The sequence below is a fragment of the Antechinus flavipes genome, chromosome 4 (genome assembly GCF_016432865.1).
Source record: "Antechinus flavipes isolate AdamAnt ecotype Samford, QLD, Australia chromosome 4, AdamAnt_v2, whole genome shotgun sequence".
Classification (NCBI taxonomy): domain Eukaryota; kingdom Metazoa; phylum Chordata; class Mammalia; order Dasyuromorphia; family Dasyuridae; genus Antechinus; species Antechinus flavipes.
The window spans coordinates 150,839,658-150,857,017 of NC_067401.1; positions in this window are offsets into that span (position 1 = coordinate 150,839,658).

Below are 17,360 nucleotides of genomic sequence, written 5' to 3' on the forward strand. Positions count from 1 at the left end.
AAGGAAAGAAGGAAGGAAGGAAGGAAGGAAGGAAGGAAGGAAGGAAGGAAGGAAGGAAGGAAGGAAGGAAGAAGGAAGGAAGGGAGGGAGGAAGAAAAAGAAATAAAGGAAGGAAGGAAGGAGGAAGAAAAAGAAATAAAGGAAGGAAGAAAGAAAGAAAGAAAGAAAGAAAGAAAGAAAGAAAGAAAGAAAAGAAGGAAGGAAGGAAGGAAAAAAAGGGAAGGAAGGAAGAAGGGAAGAGAAAGGGAGGAAGAGAGGAGAAAAACCGGAATAAAGAAAAAAGGGGGAAAAAAGAAAACAAGAAAAGTTTTCTCATTATTACTAAAAAATACATTATTTCTGTCAAATACCTTCCTCCTTCCTGAATCTTACAACAGCATATGTTTATAATAGCCTTTACTTGCATAATTAATACTATACCTTCTCACAAGTCTAGGAAATTTGATATTTCATTCAAACTAAGAAGTCATTCATGTACCCGACTGAGTAAATTTGTATAATAAACTTGTTCTTATGTCTCCTCGCAACCTTATTTGAACTTAGTACCTTTTAGCATTAAAACAAACTGTCTTCAGTGGTTTTTTAACCTCACCCTCTTTCTCTCAAAAAACATCTGATTATCACAAAGTTATTCAGCATTCTGCTCCATCATTCATATTTACAGCTATCTTGATCCATTCTCTTCTACTTTTTCAACCTCTGTCCCTCACATACTAGAAATACTGGGAGGCTAATAGAAAACTTCCCCAGAGTGAGATGGGCTTACCACAGAAAGACAAATAATTTGACAGTGTTCAGAGACTTGGGATTTTGATAAGTTTTCTCTTCCTACCATTTTTACTTGAAAATAGAAAAGGTACTGGATTTGTTATCAGAGGTCCTAGGTTCAAATTCTTCACCTTAGTGTCTGTGACATGTTAGGCAAGTCACTTAAACTCTCTGGATCTCAGTTTCTTCATCTGTAAAACAAGGGAGTTAGAAAACATGATCTTTAATTTCTTTTCCAACTCTAGATTTATGAGCCTAGTAAATCCTAGGCACTGGACTTCTAGGAATGGCCCCTGACATGTTCAGAATAAATGCTATTTGAAAATCTGAAAGTACTTACAGAAGAAACTAAGGACAAGTGGCAATACAATTTTCAAAGGACATATTTAAACTCCATTCCTATAATGCCTCTCCTATGCCTTCATTTTCTCTATCTTTTAAATGTAACACTAGTTTCAATAGTCTCTCCCCATACAGATTACAGATAAATATAGTGTTGCTATATATTTAAGACACATTGATTAGACTCTTAGGGAATGATAGGGTGAATTGCCAATGTGGAGAAACTGTTAACTATGATGACTACAGATATTTGGAGAGTGAAGAAAAAGTGGAATCAAAGAACATCTTTCCTGAGAGAACTGTTTTAACCTTTATCTTACAAAAATCGTTATAATGACAATTCTTGAGAATCACTATCCTAACAGAGCTGAATGGTAGGACTATGTCTCCAGAGCTAAGTAAGCAATAACAGTTATGGTTAGATGCAGGTCATCCCATGAGCCTTCTTCAGCTAATACATTATAAATAATTGTTTATGACTTTTCTTTACTGTTAGTTACATGGTTAACAAATTGTATAGCTGGACCATTTAAACCCAAGTGATTAGTGGATTTGACAAATATAGAGAGACAAGGAAAAATGTATGGGAAGGGAGATTTCTTCAATTTATTTGGTAAATAATATTTAATGAAAGGCTCAGAGTTAATTGATTAAAGAGGGAAATGTAATTTTAGTAGTTAACGAGAAATATTAGAACATAGCTTCTGACTGCCTTAGAATCTGTGATGAGACAATGAATAAGAAAAAAATTAGCAAATAGTAATTTAAGAAAGGAGTAAACATTCCTGGTATTTGTCCTGGGGAGGGGAAGAGGGGGGAAGGGGAAGAGGGAGACAGAGGAAGAAGAGAAGGAAAATGGGGAAAGAAGGAAGGAAAAGAAAAGTAAGAAGGGGAATAAGGAGAGGAAAGGAGACAGAGAGGGAAAAAAAGAGGGAGAGGGGGGAGGGAAACAGAGGGGAAAACATTGATTATTAAGCCTAGAGTTTTGAGACAATTAATTGCCAGAGTTCTCTCTGATGGGAATCATATTCAAAAGAGGAAAGTCCTTGTTCTAAAGTATACTTTTCCTAAACAGAAATAATCTGAGGTCTGGGGTATTTTCCTTTTGAGATCCCATTGATAATGACTTATGACTGTCTATTCCATTTTAGCTAAATACAAAGATGATCATACCATTGAACTTGCTTCACCATTAACATGACCATAAAGAACTACAAAATTCCTTTGTTACATTTTATCCCTTCCCTGAGGTTTTCCAGTACCTTTAAAGGGGTTTAGAGTATATTAATCTGTCACTGGCTCCAGCCCCAATCAATGATGTTCCTTCAATCTCAGGGGCCTGTATAGCCCAATTTTATAAAATCACTTAATAGTCAGATTAGCACTAACAGAGTAATAAAATAGAAGCCATTTTCTGTGAGCTACCATTTTACCCTTTTCTCTATTTCTCACAGGTTATTGATATCACCCCATATTTCAGGCACTGATTAAAAGGTGCACTTTCTTCTTATCCTAGCTAATCTCTGTACCTGTGTCTTTGTATCTATCTCCTCCTTTCTTCAGAAAATTGTCCCTACGAATATTCCTCATACCCTCTCTAATCTTCAATCACTTTTTATCTAAATGCTCCTTCACTGCTACCTATAAATGTAATGTGGCTAAGATTCTACCATTCCTGAAAGTATTTTCCTATACCTCTTTTCCCTTTCTTCTTCTTTCCTTTTTCTTTTAGTCAGTCAATTAGCATTTATTGAATGCCCACAATGTGCCAGGCACTATGTTAAGTACTTTTTGAAATAAATATTATCTTTATACTAAACCCTCAAGGTAAATTCTACTATTAGTATTTCCATTTTATGTTGAGGAAACTGATATAAAGGTTAAATGACTTGCCCCATGAATGTATAAAGTTAAATTTTAAAGATCTTCCTGACTCTAGGACAAGTGCTCTATCTACTGTACCACCAGCTGCTCTTAGCAGCTATCTAGGGCCCATCTTCTTAAACTATGGTTCTCGACTCCATGTGGGGTCTCAGAGCTGAATATGGGGGTCATGAAATTATGAGTTTTTTATTAGTAAATGTTTGGGTATACCTATTTTATATATCTATATACCTGAAGTCACATAAAAACTTCTCAAGGGTAAAAGAGTCACAAATAGAAAAAGTTTAGGAAATCCTGATTCAGGAGACAATATATAAATACCTGCATACAATCAAGATATAGATGGATGTGTATATTTATATATAAGGGTAAATTATATATTGTATATCTTTGTGTGTATATATATATATATAACTACATATATGTAAATGTAAGACAAAATTGTATGTGTATATTTGTATTACAAATGTCTACATATGTATATATACAATTATATATAAAGTATATATAGATATTATACATTATATATGATTATATATATATATATAATTGTGTATATGTATAAATTGAAGCTATTCTCAGAGAGAAAGCAGTAATATAAAGGAAGACTGGTAAAGGTTTCGACAAGAAATTAGGATTTTAGCTGAGAAACCAGAGAATGAAGGTAGGGAGAGAGTTACAGATTTGGGAGGAGAGCAAGTGAAAATGCTTGGAAGAGGGAAATGTTCTTGTTTTCAATGAAAAGCAAGAGGCCAGTGTCATTGGGTGGCAGAGTATGTATGTGTGTAGTAGGAGCAGCAGCAACAACAACAGCAACAGCAGCAGTTGTAATAGTAGTAGTAATAGTAGTAATAGTAGCAGTAGTAAAGCAGTAGTAGTAGTAGTAGTAATAGTAGTAATGGTAGCAGTAGTAGTAGTAATAGTAGTAGTGGTGGTAGTAATAGTAGTAGTAATAATAGTAGTAGTGGTAGTAGTAGTAGTAATAGTAGCAGTAGCAGTAGTAGTAATAGTAGTAGTAGTAATAGTAGCAGTAGTAAAGCAGTAGTAGTAGTAGTAATAGTAGTAATGGTAGCAGTAGTAGTAGTAATAGTAGTAGTGGTGGTAGTAGTAGTAGTAATAGTAGTAGTAATAATAGTAGTAGTGGTAGTAGTAGTAGTAATAGTAGCAGTAGTAGTAGTAGTAGTAGTAGTAGTAGGTATAAGACTGAAAAGGTAAGAAGGGGGCAAGAGTAGATTATGAAGAGTGTTGAAAACCAAACTGAGAAAATTATATATTTATATCTGATCTTAGAAGTAATAGGGAGCCACTGCAGTTGACAGAGGCAAGAGAAGGCAGAGTGACTTGATCAGAACTTTACTTTAGAAAGATCAATTTGACAGCTGAATGGAGGATTGACTGGAATGTGGAGAGACTTGAAGGAGGAAGACCACCAGGAGGTTATTGCAATCTTGAGATAAGGGGAGCTTGCACCAGAGGGATGGCAGTATCAAAGAAGAGGAGATATTTAAGAGAGATATTGTAAAAGTAGAAATGACAGGACTTGACAACTAGTCAGACTCCTAAAAAAATGTGTCAGCATTCCCTGTCATCAATTTGTCTCTCACTTATTCCTTAACCCTTTGCTGTGTGGCTTCTGACCTTATCACTCAATTGAAACTACCCTCTGTGAAGTTACCAGTATTCTTTTAGTTGTCCAAACTGTCAGTCTTTTTCTCATTCCTAATCTTTTAAAAAAGAAGTTATTAATATCTTTTGCTTTAGCATCATCTACATTTCCTAATACAGTTTCCTCATCCCTTATAAAGAAGAATAAAAAAGAAGGGGGAATATTTTCTGCAAAATGAATCAGCATATTAAAAAATGTCTGATGTTATAAGTAGTATCCAATGCCCATAGTCCCTCATATCTTTGAAGAAGCAAAGGAAGGCGCTTTCTAGTATTTCTTTTTTGACTTATTATTTCCACAATATTCAGTTTGCTTTATTGTTGTTATTCTTTCCATTTAGGTTGCTGTTCTTATCACAAATATTGTTTTCCTGATTCTATATACTTCATTTTGCAAAGTAGCCAGAGATGTTATAGATGCTTTTTTATATTCTTCTATATTCATCTTTTCATAGTTTTATATAGTACAATAATATTCCATTATATTTATGTACTATGATTTGTTTAGATATTTCCCAGATGGCAACCCTCATCCTTCTTGACCTCCATGCAGCATTTGACACTTTTGGCTACCATTTTCCCCCTAGATACTCTCTCTTCTCTAAGTTTTTGTGACCCTGGTTTTTCACTTCTTCCTCTACCTATCTGGCTTCTGCTTCTTGATCTCCTTTGCTAGATCATCACCCACATCCCTGCCTTTAATTGTAGTTGTACCTCAGTTCTTTGTCCTGGGTCCTTTTCTTTCTCTCTCCACTCTGTCTTGGTAACTGTCAGGTTTTATGGGTTTACCGCTCAATGTGGAAGACTCCATCCTGATCTATGTAGCTAGTCATCTTTCCTGAGTTCTAGTTCCATATTGCTAAGTATCATTGAACATTTCAAACTGGAAACCTGATACATACTCAAACACATGTAACTCTAGCTTTCTCATTGATAACCTACCTTCCCAACTTCCTTATTTTTGTAGATAGCAATACCATTTCATCACCTGGGTTCTCATCACCCAGGGTTGCAATCCTGGTATCATCATCTACTTTTTACTCTAATTCAGCCCACAATCTAATAAATTGACAGATATTGTTACTTCTACTTCTGCAACATCTCTGATGTCCATCTCCTTTGCTCCACTCAAATGAACACCATCCTAGTTCAGGCTAGTTTATTACCTCTCTCATCTGAATTATTGAAATAGCCTCATGATTAATCTCCATGCTTCAAATCTCTTCCCATCTCTAATCTGTCCTCCTCAACGCTGCTAAAGTGATTTTCCCGAATCTTAAGTTGTCAGTAGCTCCCTATTACTAACAGGAAAATATATAAATTCCTATGTTGGGGCGTTCAAAGACCTTCATAATCTGGCTCCAACCAACCTTCCTAACCTATTACATGTTATTGCCCTTCATGCTTACTATAATCTAGACAAACTAGTCTTTTTTTTTAAACTTCTCCTCAGACAGAGCACTTTACTTTTCATTTCTGATCTTTTGAACTGTTGTCCCCTATGGCTGTTGCTTTGGGCCGGTTCTAATTCAAGTCAATCTGCTTGTTCAGGTTTAAGATAAGAATAAAATGAGACATCCAAAGTCCATTTAACAGTTAATAAATGGAAGCCTAAAACAAAGGTACCAGACCTAAAACTATATTCTAAAACAGCAGTCATCAAAACCATTTGGCACTGATTAAGAAATGAGTAGTGGATCAGGGAATAGATTAGGTTCATAAGATATAATAGTCAAGGACTCCAACTTCTGGAATAAGAACTCACTATTTGACAAAAATTGCAGGGAAAATTGGAAAATAGTATAGCAGAAATTAGGAATTGACCAATAACACCCTATACCAAGATAAGGTCAAAATGAGTTCATGATTTAGACATACTATATACAAATTAGGAGAACAAAGGATATTCTATCTGTCAGAGCTATGGAGAAGGAAGGAAATTATGGCCAAAGGAGAACTAGAGAACATTATGAAATGCAAAATGGATAATTTTGATCATATTAAACTAAAAAGGTTTTGTACAAACAAAACTAATACAGCCAAGATTAGAAAAGAAACAGAAAATTGGAGGGAGGGAATTTACATCCAAGGATGCTGACAGGCTTCCTCAAATTAATAAGGATACAAACCATTCTCTAATTGGTAAATGGTCAAAGGATATGAACTTACAATTTTCAGACAAAGAAATTAAAACCATTTCTAGTCATATTAAAAAATGCCCTAAATCACCATCGATTAGAGAAATACAAATTAAGACAACTCTGAAGTACTAACTCACACCTCTCATATTGGCTAAGATGACTGGAAAAGATAATGATAAATGGTGGAGGGGATATGGGAAAACTGGGACACTAATACATTGTTGGTGGAGTTGTGAACTAATCTAACCAATCTAGAGAGCAATTTGGAATTATGCTCAAAAAGGCTGTCAAACTGTGCATATTCTTTCATCTGTATTCCAAAGAAATCATGAAAAAAGGGATAAGGACCCACATGCACAAAATTGTTTGTGGTAGCCCTTTTTGTAGTGGCAAGGAACTGGAAACTGAGTCAATGCTCATCAGTTGAAGAATGGCTGAATAAGTTATGATATATGAATGTAAAGGCATATTATTGTTTTATAAGAAATGATCAGCTGGATGATTTCAGAAAGGCCTGGAGATAACATCAACTGATGCTAAGTGAACAGAATTAAGAGAACATTGTACACAACAACAAGATTATATGATGATCAACTATGACGGACTTGGCTCTTTTTAACAATAAGATGATTCAAACCAGTTCCAATAGACTTGTAGGAGAGCCATCTGCACTCAGAGGACTATGAGCACTGAATATAGGTCACCACATAGTATTTTCACCTTTTTTTGTTTTTTTTTCCTTTCTCATTTTTTCCATTTTAAATCTGATTTGTGTGGGTGTGTGTGCAGCTTAGTACATGTGGAAATGTTTAGAAGAATTGCACATGCTCGACCTATATTGGATTACTTGCTATCTAAGGGAGGGGGTAGGAGGAAGGGAGGGAATAAAAAATGAAACACAATATTTTGCAATGGTGAATGTTGAAAACTACTTTGCATGTATTTTGAAAACAAAAAGCTATTTTTAAAAATATAAATAAATAAATAAATAAATAAATAAAAGTCTATTTAGCTATGATATAGGAAAAGATCAGAAGCAATGATACAACATTGGCTCACATATTGTCAGTACAGGAGGGGTGTGTCTGGGGTTTCCTTGAAAAGCAATTAGCAAGGTCCCTTCTGAAAGAGATACTCAGTTTACAAAATAGATATGGGACAGCTATTGATTTCCTCTACCACAAAATAAATACTTAAAATACAAAAGACTCATAAGTGTGCATTAACAAATACTTAAAACATAAAACAATAACCCATCACACTTATTATAGTTCCCAGAGACAGAGATGACTTTGTAAGACTTGCTGGCCAGATATTTCACTTTTACCTTAGATCTATACCATCTGTAAGAACTGGAAATTAGAAATAGCCAAGTGGTACAGTGGCAGGAGTCAGGAAGACCGAGTTCAGAGCTGACCTTTACTCAGACCCTTACTAGCTGTGTGATCCTAGGCAAGTCAATTTTCTCACCTGCAAAATGGAGATAATAAGGACATGACTCCCAGGGTTGTTGTAATGATCAAATGAGATAACAGTTGTAAAGCGTTTAGCATGGAATCTGGCACATAGTAAATGCTATATAAATGTTAGCTATTATTAAAACACTTAATACAGTGCCTGGCACATCGTTGTTGCTCAATTGTGTCTGACTCCGTGTGACCCCAAGTCTATGGAGTTTTCTTGGCAAAGATACTGAAGTAGTTTGTCATTTCCTTATCCACCGTGTCCCTATTTAACAGATGAGGAACCAAGGCAAATTGGGGTTAAGTGGCTTGCCCAGGAAGCATCATAAAGCTAATAATTATCTGAGGCTGGATTTGAACTCAGATCTTCCTGCTCTTACTTGGCAGATAGTAGGTGCTTAATAAATGATTATTTCCTTCCTTTACAAGGTTTTATCTCTTGGCCAGCCAGGAATGGCTCTTTTTTGTCCATTTATGTTCAGAAAGATCCAATTAGCAGTCACCTTTTATTTCAAGAAGAGATTTGGTTGTTGGAAGAACTGCTAGGACTAACTCAGTAACTTGAAAAACTTTCAGGTGGCTAATACTATACATTTCTCAAGATCACTAGTGATCTATGCTCTGGGAAAGAAACACAAAGTAGAAGAGGCAGCTAGGAACTTGATGTTTACTTTCAGCCTCCCCTAGATAAGCACATCTTCTTGCTACAGAATTAAAGATGAGAAAGAAAGGGAGAGAATCCTCTCCCCTCCATCCAGCTGTTGGAGGGGGAGCAGATAGTAGATGTCTCAGAGATAGTCAATTGTTTCTTCTTATTCTCTCTAATAATCCACTAAGTACACAGGTAGATCTTTCTGGCTCGTCATCTACTATGTAATCCTTGCATCACAGGGACTGAGGGAACAAATAGAAGACATTAAGTCATAGATGTCCTTTAGCAATGAGCCAGAGATACATGGTGAGCTCCATCGAAAGTACTCTGGTTCTAACCCTCACTGCATTTCTTTCTGACTCTTTTTTCCTCATTGTATCTCTTCCTATCACTTCTCTGAACCCTCCTCCACTCAGATTCCCTTGAAAGACATGATCATCTTTTGCCAAGGACAGTATGCTATGCATCTGAGCCAGGTTGGGATGGCAATGATGGAGGAAGGGAGGACAATCATCCAAATCCTGACAATGCTCTGTCCCATTCTCTTTCTCAAATTGAGAATGTGATCTGTCTGTGCATCTCTCAATGTTATTCTAGTTCCTGTTACATTTGGAAAAGAAAAAAAGAATATATAATAACTGCTTAAAATCTGAATTGTACCTTTTTTATTTTTCTTCCCTGAGGAGAGGAGGAGAAAAAGAAACAAGCTCTCCACCACATATTGACCTTTAACTGTTATCTCTTCTATGTGTGATGGGCCTCGTGGGGTGGGGAATTCTATTCTTCTATGAGAATGAGATGATCCCACTGCCTTGTTCTCCTCCTTCTCTGCCCAGGATACAGTGTAACTTCACTTAGGCTTTTGTGGCAGGGCATGACTATTCAATTCTGTACTGTTAATCAGAAGATACATGGTGAAGAGCTATAATCTCTAAATTTTTTTGATTACACCCTTATCAGTAAGAATATTTTTGCACTCATTTCCCCATACATTTTTATATATTGCTGTTATTATTCAGAGGTGTCTGATTCTTTGTGACCCTATTTTCTTATTTTTTTGGCTTTTCTTGGCAAAGATAGTAGAATAGTTTGTCATTTTCTCCTCCAACTCATTTTACACATGAGAAAACTGAGGCAGACAGGGGAAAGTGACTTGCCCAGGATCCCACAGCTACTCAGTGTCTGAGGCTGGATTTGAACTCAGGTACTCCTGAGTCCAGGCCTGGCACACTATCCACTGATAATTATGTGCATCATAAAACTTACACAAAAATAAGAACATAAAAAGGATGAGATATGGATGAAACAGCAGTTTATTCTAGAATCAAAAGGGAGCCACTGTAATTTATTGAATATAGGAGTGATGAAGTCAGACCATCATTTTAGGAAAAATACTTTCCTAGGTGAGTAGAAGATAAATGAAGAAAAGAGAGATTTGAGGCACAAAGATCCCTTAAGGGGTTGGAGAAAATGTTTAGGGGCAGCTAGCTGCACAGAAGATAATGTTCTGGATCTGAAATCAAGAAGTCCTAAGACTCAGACACTTATTAGCTGTGTGATTCTGGACAAGTCACTTAACCTCTGCCTTAATTCACTGGAGCTGACAATCACAGACTACTCCAGTATTTTTGTCACAAAATCTCATGGGCAATATAGTCCACAGGGTCATGATGAGTTAGACCCAACTGAACAACAACCACAAGAATTTGTCTAGGTGAGAGGTGATGAAGGCTTGAAGGTTGTAGCTGTGTGGACAGAGAGAAACAAACAGATGGGACAGATGTGGAGCTTAAAAAAATGTTTTAAAATAAGATTTGGCATGTTACTAGTCATATGGGACAAGAGAGTAAGAGGAGTAAAAGAAGGTGACAAAGTAGGTAATTTGTGTGATTGGAAGTCTGGTGGGTCCTTCCTTGACAGGAATAGGAAGTTCAGAAAAGGGAGAGGTTTTGGAGCAAAGATAATGTAATGATATCTTTGAGCTGTAATAGCCATACATTTCTGCTCATCTAATTGAAAATCATTATATTCCGCCCAAAACAGAGGCCAAAACTGGCCTCTTACTCATTGGTTACCACTCCAGAGTATAGAACTTACTCTCCCAAGAGAATTTGCTGGAGCCAACAGGTGATCTAGGGGGTAGGAAGTTCGAATGCTTGCAGCAGCAGTATAGAATTTTCCCAGCATCTATGCAAGTATAGTGGCACCTGCTAGATATCTGGGTAGTGGTTAGGATAAAATTGCCCAGAGGAGCTGAACTTCAGCTCAGGAAGATTTGGTAGCTTACAGAGAATGTAAGAGTGATCCTAGGTAAATCACTTAATTGTTTGCCTCAATTTCCTTTGTAAAATGAGCTGGAGAAAGAAATGACAAATCACTCCAGTATCTTTGCTGATAAAACCCAAATGGGGAAATGATCGAAAAATTACTGAATAATAATAATAAAATGTGAAGGTTGGAATAGATGATCTCCTCACCCATGAAATTGTACGTCCTTGACAAATAGAATCCTATGAATATTATGCTCCACAAATAAAGTGTGTGGGATGTGAGGATGAAGAAGCAGCTCCTAGAGAGCTCAGTGTGTGTTACTTTCTGGGAAGTGTGATGTCTTCCATACTCATTAAAGGGTTTGTGAATTTTGATGAAGATTAGTAGGAACTGCAGGTTGTTCTGGATATTTTATGGATATATGCTTAACTGGGTAATATTTTTGGTACCTTATTCTAGAACTGTTTCCTCTGCACTTGCATTTCTTTGTTCAAATTTATAGAAACCAACTATTTAAGAACAACTACATTAAAACTTAACTGTGGCACAGGAGGGTGCTAGACATTGGAATAAGAAAAGCTGAGTTCAAATCCTGACTGCCACATATATATCCTTGGTTGTTATTGTTGACTCACTTCAATTATTTCTGATTCTCGTGATTCCATTTGGCTGAATTGTCTGAATCTGAGTCTGAGTTTTAACTCAGGAAGATAAATTTCTCATTCCAAGCCTAATGTTCTATCCACTGCACAATCTAGCTGTCTACAAAGCAGGATAGAAACCTATTGTTGCCTTGGTCCCTGAATTGAGACTTCCATCAAGGTAAAAGGGACCTCAGATACCTTCCCAATCTCCAAATAAGTTTTTCTATTCTTGTATCTTATGATGTTAAATGTCTGAAAAAGATCCGGGGTGCTTGCAGCCAAGATGAAGTGGAGGTTTTGATGAGAAGCTATCAGATTTGATCTAAGTGAGTAGACAGGAGAACTACAGAGAGGCCAAACTCCGGGGCTCATTTCATCAAATATCCATGGTTCTCATTTCAGGGCCTTTGAGATTAAAGTAACAAAATATTTTAGATGCGGCGTTCTCAGTGATGTTGTTGTTCCTATTAGTGGTGGTGGTGGTGGTGGTGGTGTGTGTGTGTGTGTGTGTGTGTGTGTGTGTGAGAACGCCTGTGCACGGGTGGATTTTGTTTTCTGTTTTGGCGTGTCATTGACTTTTTGGTAATTTGCTGAAGGCTAAGCCCTTTTCTGATAACAATTCTTTTAAATACATAAAATACAGAGGATCAAAAAGGATGCCAATTAGGTTGAAATATCAAATAAAATTTTTTAAGTTCACCGAAGTCCAGGTAAAGAACCCCTGTTCAGTGTGAAGACTAATTTCCTTTTTCAAGAGAGGGGAATTAGAACAGCTCAGTAGCTTAGAAGATAGGGAAGGGGGTCTACAAAATGAGGGGTAGGACTAGATGGGATGACATACTCCGAGGACAGGAAAGACAAAGAGTTCAGAGACTAGTCGCAGCGTTTCTCCAGGCCACGCCGACATACACAGGTCCTTTGATTTGCAACAGAAATAGGCAGACCCAGAGAACCAGTCCGGGTCGACCAGAGGAACTGCTACAGCGCCATCACCTGTTGAGACTTCCAAACAAGGTAAAGGGGACCTTCTTTGCACACCGCCCCCCACCTAGCTCCTGGGCTAGCAAACGCTTTGTGATGACTCAGGGTGGCTCCTTTGCCTTTTCCTGAGGGGGAAAGGGAGGCGGGGCGCGAGGTGACCGGAGCTCCAATGCCACGTTCTCGCGCCGCTTATGGATCCCAGTCTTCTATTTTCCCTGTTCCCATTCCAAGTGTTTCCAAACCTTTTTAAACGGACACGGGAGAACTCTGTTCCTGACCTTCCCCTTCGGTCTCCCCTATCCTGCTGGCCTTGGCTTGTCTCCGCCATGCCATTTCTTACCCAGGCATTAAGCCAGACTGGGCGTGTGTGAGGAGGTGGGTCCCCCCCTTAATGGACTAGAGCTGAAATTGGGGGAGGGGGGCATGCGAGGGGCCAGAGAAGGGCGCTTGGGAGGGAGGGAATAGAAGTGGAGGTCATGTAGCGTTCTTCCTGGGCTCGAAGTGCCCCACTGCACGCCAGCGGATTCCTGAGACGCGGGGGCTGTGGCACTGGAGACAGATTGTGTCTGTGCGGGGCTTACTCCCGGCCCCCCGGCCGTCCTTCCTCTCTTCTCTGTGCGCGCAGGGCTGCTCTCCAGTCGTGGCCACAGGGTAGCGCTCGGCCCCCCTCTCCATCTCTCCCTCCGCCTCCGCCGCGCTCGTCCCCGGCTCCAGCTCCCCCCCGCCGCCGCTCCCGGCTCGGCAGAGACTCGAGCTCCAGCTCACACTGCAGCCGAGCCCAGGGAAGAGAAGAAGAGCGGCTGGATCGGACGAGTGGCTCCGCGACGAGACCGAGTGGCGTTGGCCCGGCCGCGGCGGCTCGTCGGCGGTGGGGACAAAGGTGCTTTTCCTCTTTCCCGGAGGGCGCGGAGCTGGGGAAAGCCGGCTGCGCGCCTCGCAGACTGCAGCTTTGCCTTCTTCCCTGGATCAGTCCTCTCGGGCTGGGGCCAGAGACTCCGGAGAAGGGCAGAGCCGGCCGTCACTCGCGCCTCCAGGCCAGGCGGAGCGCTCAGTTCCCTGGGTGCCAGTCGGAGCGCTCCCCTCAGCCACCCCAACTTCCCTTGGCAGCATCGGGGCTAGCCTGAACGTGGTGCGGCCAGAGCTCCGCACCGGGCTGCGGAACGTGCAAAGTTTGCTAGCCGGGTAGGCGTGGAGCGGAGAGCTTGCTCCCGGCGGCTTCCTTCGGCGTTACATCCACGGGTGAATTCTCTATTACACACGGGTTGGGTTGGAGGTTTAGGATAAAACGGGGGACGTGTTTTAAGTCGAAGCGGTCTCTTTACCCGACTTGATGCATTCTGTAAAGTTAAAGAAAGAGAAGAAAACTTGAAGACTTAGATCTATGAGCTAACCTACCCCCAAGCCCCGGCACCCCTAAAATATCACCTTTAATCTCCTCCTTCTCCCACTCCCTGGCGCTGGTAGCTAGGGCCAAACATTTCAAAGAGCCTGGACTTCGCCTGGAAATCCGAACCAGGGGGCGGGCGGGCAGACGGAGGGGGCGGGGGGCGGGCAACGTGGCCACTGGAGGAAGTTTCTTAAAGTTGTCCATTTCTCCAGGAGCTGTAGCTGAGGCTGCTACCCCGCTGGAGAGCTGCCGTGGTAGCACTGCCTTTTGGGGGACAAGGGAAAAGAAGTGCTCAATATCAGTGAGGGGATGGGAGGTGTCTAACCCTCCCAGCCCTGTCCAACCCCTTGTTGCTCTTTGTCTTCTGGGAGATTGAGCTTGAAAGACTAGGAGGTCACTCGTTCTGCCCCTTCTCTCGAGTACACTGCCCCGAGGACTGGGGCCCTATTGATTCTCCGTGGAAAGAAGTCGCGGGGTGTCGGACCCCAAAAGGATTATAAACCGTAAGAAGCGAGGTAGGGAAGCCCGGGGGGGCACCTCGACGTCCCGACACCATGCGAGGACTCCTGCTATGCACCCTGCTGATCCTGCTGCAGATTCATGCTGTCGGAGCCCAAGGTAAGAAGGCACGTGGGGTTTGGGGGACCCAGCGATGGATTTAGCGCAAAATCCATCCTGGGACTTTCTGGGACTGTATTAAGGGACCCCCTCTTTGGGATGGGAAGATCTTTCTGGGGCTACAGTAATAACGGGAAAATAAGGAGATCAGAGAGCTGATGAGCTGAGACTTCAGCCGAAGAGTATCGAGAAGGGCCGCTATCTCTCAACTGAACTGAACTGGACTGGGGAGATGGGGATGGGGTTGGGGGGAGGCTGAGGATCGTGCTGCTCCCCGCTACCGAATCCTCCCCCGCTTCACTCCACTCCACCCCCAGCCCCAGTTCGTGCTGTCGTTCTTCAGGGCTGGAGCTCATCTAGGACTGAAGAAGAGCAAAGCTGGGGGCAGAAGGGATGAGTCTATGTCTCTAACCAGCCCATTCCCGCTCTGCTGTCTGGGTCTGGGAGAGCTGGGATCTCCCTCCTCAAAACTATCTTCCTACCCTGTCGGACTGGGCAGGGAAAAACAACCTGTGAACAGCTCTTCGACCTCTCTGTAGCCAGGTCACTGTGGATGGGAGAGAGCATAAAAAGGGGATTCTGTCCGTTATATCAGGAATCTACCTCTTCATACTGCTAGTGTGATCCTGGTCCATACATACCCCCTACCCCCCATCCCTTCTCATCGTCGTTGGTTGAATCCACAGTATGTGGTCTCAGTATACACAATAGCTCTCTGTATGTATGTACACACACACACACACACACACACACACACACACACAGATGCATGTAACCAAACGTAGTTAGGGGTCTGTGAGAAACCTTTCTCCCACACCACGATGACATCCTATTCGATCCCCCACACACACTGTCAGTCTTCTGAGTTGATTGGCCTTAATGTATATAGACATTAGCCGCTCAATCAACAAGTATTTATTACTAGGCACACATTAATTTTGGGGGGAGGGGGAGATGAGAAGTTTCATCCTTCCTATACCTGGGACAGAGGAAAAGCACTGGCTACTGACTCCTCCAATATCCTGGTGAAATGGGTGGGTGTGTCTGGTTTGGTGGAGGATGTATGGATTGGGGATTACTTTCAGTGAGGTTCCTTTCTTTCCTCCCTAAGTGAGGTAGTATCTTTGAGTTGAACCAAGAGTACCTGAAGGACAGAAAGAGAAGAGAAAGTAAACAAAAAAAGAAAAAGACAAAAAAGCAGAAACCCTTAGCTCCTGGTTGCTTGACCTTGGGAGAAAGTATTACAAAGTACTGAGTAGGTTAAGGCCCGGCAGCAAGTATTTTACACAAAGGGTAACTGGATACCTCCCCTCTATCTGGCAGATCCCCATTATAGAGCTTGTCCCTTCTTTCAGAAGGAAATTGTGGATCCAAGAGTGAAGGAGAGAGGCTAGCAAGTTTAATGGTGCTGCCCAAGGAGATAGGAATATAGGAAGGGGCAAAGAGTTGATGCCACAGAAACCTTCTTTCTCCTCAGCCTTAACTATGATGAACTCAGCTAAAATGAGAAGGAATTAAATGGGAGGGGGAAACTGGACAGAGATCTCAATGACAATCTTTAAAAAAACAAAAACAAAAAAACTAACTCTTGCCAAGAGCAAGTTGAGTGGCCTGGAGGCTAGAGGACAATTGCTGGGAAGTGGAGGTTGGGAGGAGGGAATAGGGGTGGGGAAATGTTCAGTTTTTGACTTCTGGTTACTTCTGGTGGTCAGATTTTGCCTTCCAATACTGCTACTTACCACCAGGCCAGGCACTGAAACCCACCCCCTCCCTATCACCCCTGTGTGTGTTTGTTTTTGTTGTTGTTGTTCAGTTGATTAGGAGTTGAGTTACCCTTGAGTTTTTTCTTGGGAAAGACACAAAAACAATTTGTCATTTTCCTCGACTGAGGTTAATAGGATTAAGTGATTTACCCAGGGTCACACAACTAATAAGTGTCTGAGGTCAGATTTGAACTCGAGAATATGAGTCTTCATTGACAGGAGGCCTGCCGAGTAGGTGACCCTGTATGTTTCTGCTCAGACTATAGGTGTCACCACACCTCTTGTTTAAATGTTAGTGCTGAGCAGGACCTTAGAGATCATCTAATCTCGTCTCACTTAATTAGAGAAAGAAACTCATATCCAGAGGAGGGAAAAATGGGATCTGGTTTGGGACAGCAACCTGTGGCTTGGATTTTGTTCAGAAAACCCCCAAGGATTAAGATCCCTGGGGAAGAGAAGGAGTTGAATCCATGACTAAGTTGCCCCTTTCTAGCACAAATAAGTTTACAGAAGTGAGACGACAAGAATACCTCCTACCTGGAAGCTGAGAAATTTATTTTAGGATACTCTTCAGAAGCCCTCTGTCATGGTGATCAACAAATAGTCAATATTTAGTATGTCTATTCACATAATAATACAGATTACTAAATCTGTAAAGTAGATCTAATGCAAGCTGCATTTCCCAGTCATGGGGGAATTCCTTACTTTATAAACCTTAATTGCCAAGCCTTGTGTTAAGGACTGGGGATTAAAAAAAATAAAAATAAAAAAGGCAAAAACA